We start from the raw sequence: 9,140 nt of genomic DNA on the forward strand, positions 1-9,140 counted from the left end.
TGAGTGTTGTGCGTCGAGGGGGTGTGTGTGTGTGTGTGTGTGTGTTTCCTTGAGTGTTGTGCGTCGAGGGGTGTGTGTGTGTGTGTGTGTGTGTGTTTCCTTGAGTGTTGTGCGTCGAGGGGTGTGTGTGTGTGTGTGTGTGTGTGTGTTTCCTTGAGTGTTGTGCGTCGAGGGGTGTGTGTGTGTGTGTGTGTGTGTTTCCTTGAGTGTTGTGCGTCGAGGGGTGTGTGTGTGTGTGTGTGTGTGTTTCCTTGAGTGTTGTGCGTCGAGGGGTGTGTGTGTGTGTGTGTGTGTTTCCTTGAGTGTTGTGCGTCGAGGGGTGTGTGTGTGTGTGTGTGTGTGTGTTTCCTTGAGTGTTGTGCGTCGAGGGGTGTGTGTGTGTGTGTGTGTGTGTGTTTCCTTGAGTGTTGTGCGTCGAGGGGTGTGTGTGTGTGTGTGTGTGTGTTTCCTTGAGTGTTGTGCGTCGAGGGGTGTGTGTGTGTGTGTGTGTGTGTGTTTCCTTGAGTGTTGTGCGTCGAGGGGTGTGTGTGTGTGTGTGTGTGTGTTTCCTTGAGTGTTGTGCGTCGAGGGTGTGTGTGTGTGTGTGTGTGTGTGTTTCCTTGAGTGTTGTGCGTCGAGGGGTGTGTGTGTGTGTGTGTGTGTTTCCTTGAGTGTTGTGCGTCGAGGGGTGTGTGTGTGTGTGTGTGTGTGTGTTTCCTTGAGTGTTGTGCGTCGAGGGGTGTGTGTGTGTGTGTGTGTGTGTGTTTCCTTGAGTGTTGTGCGTCGAGGGGTGTGTGTGTGTGTGTGTGTGTGTTTCCTTGAGTGTTGTGCGTCGAGGGGTGTGTGTGTGTGTGTGTGTGTGTTTCCTTGAGTGTTGTGCGTCGAGGGGGGTGTGTGTGTGTGTGTGTTTCCTTGAGTGTTGTGCGTCGAGGGGGGTGTGTGTGTGTGTGTGTTTCCTTGAGTGTTGTGCGTCGAGGGGGGTGTGTGTGTGTGTGTGTTTCCTTGAGTGTTGTGTGTCAAGGGGTGGGTGGGTGAGTGTTGTGTGTCGAGGGGTGGGTGTGTGTGTGTGTGTGGGTGTGTTTCCTTGAGTGTTGTGTGTCGAGGGGTGGGTGTGTGTTTCCTTGAGTGTTGTGTGTCGAGTGTTGTGTGTCGAGGGGTGGGTGTGTTTCCTTGAGTGTTGTGTGTCGAGGGGTGGGTGGGTGTTTCCTTGAGTGTTGTGTGTCGAGGGGTGTGTGTGTGTGTGTGGGTGGGTGTGTTTCCTTGAGTGTTGTGTGTCGAGGGGTGGGTGTGTGTTTCCTTGAGTGTTGTGTGTCGAGGGTTGGGTGTGTGTTTCCTTGAGTGTTGTGTGTCGAGGGTTGTGTGTGTGTGTGTATCGGTATTATGTGCGTGTGACGTATTTTGTGTTTGAGACGTGTTGTATGTCATGCTGTGTCTTGTCTTGAGTTTTGTGGTGTGTGTGTGTAACATGTTGTGTGATGTTTTGTGTCGTGTTGTGTGTCTGTGTGTCAGTATCATGTTTTGTGTGTGATTTGTGGGTAATTTTTGTATCGTGTTCTGTGTCATGATGTGTTGTGTGTGTGACGTGTTGTGTGCGTTTTCTTGAGTGTTGTGTGTCTGTGTCGTGTGACGTTTTGTGTGTCTTTTTGTGTGTCATGTGACAGGTTGTGTTGTGTGTGCAATGTGGTGTGTGTGTGCGCAATGTGTTGTGCGTGTGCGGCGTGCTATGTACAACGTGCAGTGCGACACGCAACGTGGTGTGTCATGTTGTGTGTGTGTCAATGTCATGTGTATCGGTGTCTTGGGTTGTGTGTGTGTGTGACGGTGTAGTTTGTCGCGTTGTTTGAAACAGTGACTCTCTGTGGCCACTCAGTGTAATCAAGAAACAATTTCCCTCAAGGAGCAAGAGTGACACTAGGTGGCCACTCAGGGTATTGCACAAAGAATTTCCCTCATGCAGCAACACTGACACTGTGTGGCCAATCCAGATATTGCACAAAGCATTTCCTTCGTCGAGGACCAGTGACACCGGGTAGCCAATCCACTAATGCACAAACCGTTTCCTTTATGAAGGGACAGTGAGGATGGCTGCCGAATCCCAGTTATGCACAAAGCATTTCCCTCAGAGCAATGGTAACACACGGTGACCTGTCAAAGTAATGCACAAAACCTCTCTCTCACAGCACTGCTGTGACATTCGGTGGCCATCTGGAGCAATGCAGGGGGTGTCTGCCTTGGAGCAGGAGTGACACCCGGTGGCCAGTGGGGGGTAATGTACAGAGAGAGCCCTCTGGGGGCAGTGAGCGCTGAGGTTAGGACCCAGGAGCCTGAGCTGTAGCAGGTCAGTCTGGAGTGCTGTGCAGAGTCCTGGACCCTCCACATGCCGTGGGTGGTGCTACCTGGTGAGAGCAGACAAAGGCTGAGGGCTACTCTCAGACCCCTGCTCCCGTCCTCTGCTGAATGTGGCCTGCTTTAGAGAGGACGACGAGACTGGCATGACCAAGGAAGCTCACCCAGTGATACAGAAGGAAGAGACACTTGAGGACTAAGCATCTCTTGTTACAGTCAAGTTGCTCTCCACGAAGTTACTGGACTTCAGGAAGATTCCATAGCACCTGACAATTCCTTGAGAGGGCAACAAAGGATTCCCGCACGTTTATCGTGCCCCAGTTAGATGCAGAGGTCTTTTCTCAGGGGCCCCACCCTGGGAGAGGTTTGACCCCCTGCTGGGATGCCACCTGATGTACTGGGATTTCACTGAGCCTGACTGCTCCACTAGCCTGGACTCCCTCTCCGTGTTTTGCTCACTTAGGCTCTCCAGCCTCTGGCAGCACACGCACGTAAGCAGGGACGCAGCAGCTGTAGAATCACACTGAGTCTGTAAACAGCTCTCTACAAGAAGACTCTGCTAGGAAATCGCCCAGCACTCAAATGCAGTTCCCCTCTGGAAAGTACACCCAAAATAATACTGTCTTGAGCTGTTGCAAAATCTATACAACATACGCTCATAAATTCAATGTGGAGGAAGATATGCACAACTTGACCTGACCCCCGCATTGAAAGTTGCACAAACTGGGTTGAATAATAATAATAAGAAGAAGAAAAAAAGGTAGATTTTAAGTGATTATAAGGGATAGCAAACAGAAGAAGGCAGATTACTAAGCAAATACAAATACACATGCATACTAAGCAAAAGATCTTAAAGAGACTGGATTTAAGAAGTAATTTCTCATCCTAAATGTCTTTAGGCAAGGTGAAGAGTTTCTGCAGCTTAGACTTCCAGTTGTTTCTCTTCACAGACTAGACTCCTGTCTTAGTCTGGACTCAGCCCTGGACTTCCCCCTTCTCAGTTCCTTTGTCTCTTCAGGTACTTTCAGCACCCTTTCTACTGCCCTGCATGATTTTCGTCCGCTCCTCCTTCTCCATGGCACCCAAGACCTCACTTGTGGGAATGCACACCTAACCATGTCCTACAAAGGGAGACAGTAAGACAAGAGGAGAGAGAGAGAGCAAGTTGGCCAACACACGAGAGAAGAGAGAAAAACATGGGAGGAAGGCAAGCAACTCACCAGCTGGAGTCAACCTCTTCGATGAAAACTTCTGCTGCAGAGGAGACACCGTTCCTGGACAGAGAAACGAGCAGCCCCTGAAAATGAGGACCTTGTCTCTCTCATAACCACAGCTGGTCAGGAACCATTTCTTACAAACCCAGCCCCAGCTAACGGGGCATCCCTACCTGGAGCTAGGCGGGCCGTGAGCAAAGCCTTCACCAACCAGACACTTATCTCACTGACAGTAGCAACTGGTCCACTGACAACTGGACGGCTCCTGGCTTGCATCAACAATGCTCACGGGCTCACTGCTCTCGCTCGCTTTCCATCCGATGAGGGAGTGAATACACTGGCCCCACTCAATGAACAGAGACCGAGTTAACACTGACAGTCAGCACTCCACTCTCGCACGCGTTGTCCTGCATGGTTTTTGTCCCCTCCTACTCCTCCATGCCTCCCGAGACATAGCCTGTGGGGATGCACACCTAAAGTGCCTGCCCATGTCCTGTGAAGGGAGACAGCACAAGGATAGGCAAGCACAGAGAGAGAGAGCGCGCGCGCGCATGTTGGTCAACATACACGAGAGAGAGAGAGAGAGAAAAAAAAAACCATGGTAGGATAGCAAGCAACTCACCACCTGAGTCATCCTCCTAGATGCAACCTTCTGCTGCGGACGCAACACCGTTCCTGACCAGAGAAATGAGCAGCCTCTGAAAATGGGGACTTTTTCTCCCTTGTAACCACAGCTAGTCAGGAACCTTTTCTTACAAACCCAGCCCTACCTTACGGGGCTTCCCTACCTGGACTCAGGTGGGGCGTGAGCAGAGACCTCACCGAACCAGACACTTATCTCACTGATAGTGACGGCTGCTCGGCTCCCAGACGGACAGCTCTTGCCTAGCATAAACAACGATCACAGGCTCGCTGCTCTCACTCACTTTCCATCGCATGAAGGCAGTAGACTCTGAGGCTTGACTTCTTTTTCCTTGGTACGAAACCCGATGGGGGGGGGGACAGGGGGACGGGACAAAAAAAATTCGCATCTCTGTCTGCAGTGTCACATAGTCTCTTCATTTCACATCTCCTGTATCCCATGGCTCCGCCCTCAACCCATCTCCTGTTACTACTTTACAACTGCAACTAGAAGGCGCCCATTGTAACAGCACCCAAAATAGTCACTTTGCTCAGGAGACTCTTGTCCCTTCCTCAGCCTTAATCCCAGAGCCTCGTACCCAACAAGGAAGCACACGGCCTGTGAAGGAAACAACAGCGAGTATAGATGAGGAATTCAAAGCACTGACCTCCTACTCACAGCCAGTTATGCAGAAGGCAGAAACATAAGGACTGTTTGTGTCTCCTTGGAAGGATGCACGAGCTGCTCAGGTCCACCTCTGCCACTTTCTCCTCCGGCTAGAGCTCCTGCACAAGTCCTCTGCAAGAGCAGCTGCAAAAACCAAGCATGAGCCATCACAATACAAAGCTCTCTTGGTGCTGGAAATCTTTCCCTCAGCCCTGCCTCACTCTTCCATCCCATCTATATCGGCCCCACTCGAAGAACAGAGACCGAGTTAACACCAACAGTCACCGCTCCACTCTTGCATTCACTGCCCTGCATGATTTTCGTCCCCTCCTATTTCTCCGTGGCTCCCGAGACATAGCCTGTGGGGATGAACACCTAGCACGCCTGCCCATGTCTTAAGAAGGGAGACAGCACAAAGAAAGGAGAGGAGAGGAGAGAGAGTCAGAGAGTTGGCCAACACACTAGAGAAGAGAGAGAGACAGAAAGAAGAAACATGGGAGGAAGGTAAGCATCTCATCACCTGGAGTCATCCTCCTCGATCTAACCTTCTGCTGCAGAGGATACACTGCTCCTGGCCAGAGAAATGACCAGCCCCTGAAAATGGGGACCTTGTCTCCCTCGTAACCCCAGCTAGTCAGGAACATTTTCTTACAAAGCCAGCCCCAGCTAACAGGATGTCCCTACCAGGAGCAAGGTGGGCCATGAGCAGAGCAGTCACCAAAACAGACACTTATCTCACCGACGATGGTGGCTGTTCCTTTCCCAATTGGACGGCTTTTGCGTGGCATCAACAATGCTCAGTGTCTGGTCGCTCTCGCTCACTTTCCATCCAATGAGGGGAGGAAATTCTGAAGTCTGATTTTTTTCCTTGGTTCTAAACCGAGCACAAGGAGGAAAAACAAATAAGTTACCATCTCAGTGGGCAATGTCACGTAGGCTATTCTTTATGCGTCTGCCACACGGTGGCGCTCCGTCCCGAACCCTCCCCCCATTACGCCTCTAATACTCCAACTAAAAAGCACCCCTTGCAACCGCACCTGAAATAATCACTCTGCACAGCAGACTCTGGCCCCTCCTGAGCCGTAATCTCACAGAGCCCCGTACCCAACGAGGAAGCACACATAATGTGAAGAATACTAGAGCGAGTACAGATGAGGAATTCAAAGCACTGACCGCTTACTCACAGCCTATTATGTCGGAGGCAGAAAGCTGACGACTGTTCATGTCTGCTGAGAAGGAAGTCCAATCTGCTCATGTCCACTTCTGCCAGCTTCTCCTCCAGCTAGGGCTGCATGAGCCATCACTACACAAAGCTTTATTGGTGCTGGAAATCTTGCCCTCATCCCTTCCTCCCTCTCCCATCCCGTCCACATCACTGGCTCTATGAACAGAGGCTGAGTGATCATTTCTCTCGTGGAGCAACAGTGACACCAGATGCCCAATCCAGCTAATGCACTCGGTATTTCCCGAATGCAGCAACAGTGACACTGGGTGGCCACTCGGGGTAATGCAGAAAGCATTTATTTCGTGGAGCAAGTGTGCATTACCACAAGGGGCGACCCAGTGCTTTCCCTCATGGAGCAACAGTGAAACTGGGTGGACAATCCAGATAATGCACAAACCAGTTTCCTCGTCAAGGGACAGTAACAATGGGTGGCCACTCTGAGTAATGCACGAAGTATTTTCCTCATAGAGCAACAGTGACGCTTTGTGCACTTCCAAGATAGCAAGGGATGTGAAGACTAACAAGAAGCGTTTCTACAGATATGTTAGCAACAAGGTGGTGGTCACGGAAAATGTGGGACCGTTACAGAATGGGGGAGTCAACATAGTGACAGATGATGTGGAATACGTTGAAGTACTCAATGCTTTTTTTGCCTGTCTTCACAGACAAGGTCAGCTCCCAGACTGCTGCACTGGGCAACACAGTACAGGGAGGAGGTGAACAGACCTCAGTGGTGAAAGAACAGGTTAAGGACTATTTAGAAAAGTTGGATGTGCACAAGTTCGTGTGTCCAGATTTAATGCATCCAAGGGTGCTCAGGGAGTTGGCTGATGTGATTGCAGAGCCACTGGCCATTATATTTGAAAATTCATGGCAATCAGGGGAGGTCCCGGACGATTGGAAAAAGGCAAATATAATGCCCATATTTAACAAAGGGAAGGAAGAGAACCCGTGGAACTACAGACCGGTCAGCCTCACTTCAATCCCTGGCAAAATCATGGAGCAGGTCCTGAAGGAATCCATTTTGAAGCACTTGGAGAAGAGGAAGGTAATCAGGAATAGTCTACATGGATTCACCAAGGGCAAGGCATGCCTGACCAATCTGATTGCCTTCTGTGATGAGATAACTGGCTCTGTGGATATGGGGAAAGCGGTGGATGTAATAAATCTTGAATTATATACACACTCCGCAGCCCAAGATCTCAATGCTGCACACTGTCTTACGAGGCAAAAAGATATCATGGCCAGCAAGTCCAGCCCCCACCTCCAGGAGCAACTATACCTCCGAAAGCTTCTCTGCCAGACCGAGAGGAACCACCTGGCGAGTCTGCAGGCACAACAGAGGTCTGCCCCACAGAGAGTGAGGCAGGGGAAGATGACTGCATCTATCTCCAGTACCCAATCCCTACAGGCCTCCTCCTCTGCCCCTTCTGCTTCCCCTTCCGTGGAGTCCAGACCCTCAGGGACCTCAGCAAACACGTTCAGAAGGCCCACAACAAACGGATTGCCTTCCAATGTAGCTGCTGCGACCTACCCTTCGAGACTCAAAAGAAATGTTAAGTATCACCAAACCACATGCAAGCGATCCCTCACAATGGTGACGGTCAATCCCACTAACACCCTGCGGGTTCCAACCCTGACCCCCACCAACGCGCCGGCTTCAGCACCCAAGCCAGCGTCCCCAGAGCCACAGCACACAAGGGGGGGGGGGGGAGAACAACCGCAAACCCATGGAAGCACCACTCCCGCCTGGAGGACTGACCGACAAGATGACGCCACCAAAAGAACCAGCTCCGTCTTTAGAATCCCCACGCTGGACCCTGCCGTGAGGGGGATCACCGCCATCTCACAAGTCAGCAACTTCACCAGACGCCTCAGTGACCTCATAGAAACCATCTGGCACAACACGAATATGAGACAGGGCAGCGCTCCCCCACAGGTAACCTCATATCACCCTGCTGTAGGAGCAACTAGCACCCCCCACCCCAGACCGGCCCGGTGAGATCCAGCCAATGAAGGAGACTCCCACAGCCCCCAGATCCCACGACCAGATCCCGCCTCTGGGAGACCGAACACCTCGAACAGGGTTGGCCAGTGAGACCCTGACCGCCAAAAATCCCATGCCCCACCGAGGACCCCCCAGCAGGATACTGCCTGCAGGAGAACCAGAACCGTTCCCAGCGCTTCCAGACACGACCGCATCCCCCCAAAGTCCAACACCGGTGCTTCCAGAACCCCACTCCCTCCCAGAAGATCCAGCACTGTCTCGGAGACACTGACAGCTGCCCTCCCACTGCACCAGCAGCCCTGCCTCAAAATTCACTTGAGCACCACTCTCCAGACTGAGAGACAACAATGCCACAGACCGTCCCCACAGCACCTGAACCTGCGAAGACAATGCAGCAGGAGGAGCGACGGCCACGAGCGAGGGTTGCCACGCCGTGGCAATCCACCTGGACGGAAGAGCTGGCAAAGGCTGACAACTTTGAGAACTTCGACACCCTGATGGACAGACTGACCGCATCATCCGGCGGCCGCATCTCGTATTCAGAAACTACACAGGACGAACCACCCAAAAGCCATGAGGGAGATCCTCAACAGGACGTCCTCCTACTGAGCCATCCAGTCCGAGAGGCTCTACTCCTACTTCAAAGATGTGTTTGATTGCGAGGCCCAGACCGACGTGCGACGCCTAGAGTGCCTTCTCCTGCTACCACAGATCAACCTCACGGAGGACCTGGAGTGAGATTTTTCCCTGCAGGAGGTGCTGGTGAGGCTGACGAGGACCAAAAACACCACCCCTGGAAAAGATGGCATCCACTACCACCTGCTGAAGAAGCAAGACCCTGGCTGCTTGGTGCTTGCCGCCATCTTTAACAAATGCAAGCAGTTCCGCTGCACTCCCTGCTCCTGGAGAATATCCATGACCGTGCCCATCCACAAAAAAGGTGAACGAGATGACTCTGGCAACTGGAGGCTCATCTCCCTCTGCTCCAATATCTACAAGCTGTAATGCTAGCTGCCTCGCAGCAAGGATCACGGACTGGTCAGTGTGCAGGGGTGCAGTCAGCTCAGCTACAGAAGGGCT

At 52.0% G+C, this 9,140-nt stretch overlaps 1 long non-coding RNA gene across 2 annotated transcripts; it reads right to left on the reverse strand.

The window, feature by feature from the left end:
* Positions 1–3,210: 3,210 nt before the first annotated feature.
* LOC311511152 lies at positions 3,211–5,693 on the reverse strand. Of its 2 annotated transcripts, XR_014709207.1 has the most exons (7): positions 5,567–5,693; positions 4,829–4,971; positions 4,328–4,512; positions 4,162–4,214; positions 3,713–4,032; positions 3,546–3,599; positions 3,211–3,446 (listed from the first exon to the last, which is right to left on the reverse strand). It is a non-coding gene; the product is annotated as an uncharacterized lncRNA (long non-coding RNA). The 2 variants fall into 2 exon arrangements; XR_014709208.1 differs by having other exon boundaries at positions 4,162–4,512.
* Between the last annotated feature and the right edge of the window lie 3,447 nt (positions 5,694–9,140).

This window comes from Lepidochelys olivacea (genome assembly GCF_965140295.1).
Source record: "Lepidochelys olivacea isolate rLepOli2 genome assembly, chromosome: 21".
Taxonomy (NCBI): Eukaryota; Metazoa; Chordata; order Testudines; family Cheloniidae; genus Lepidochelys; species Lepidochelys olivacea.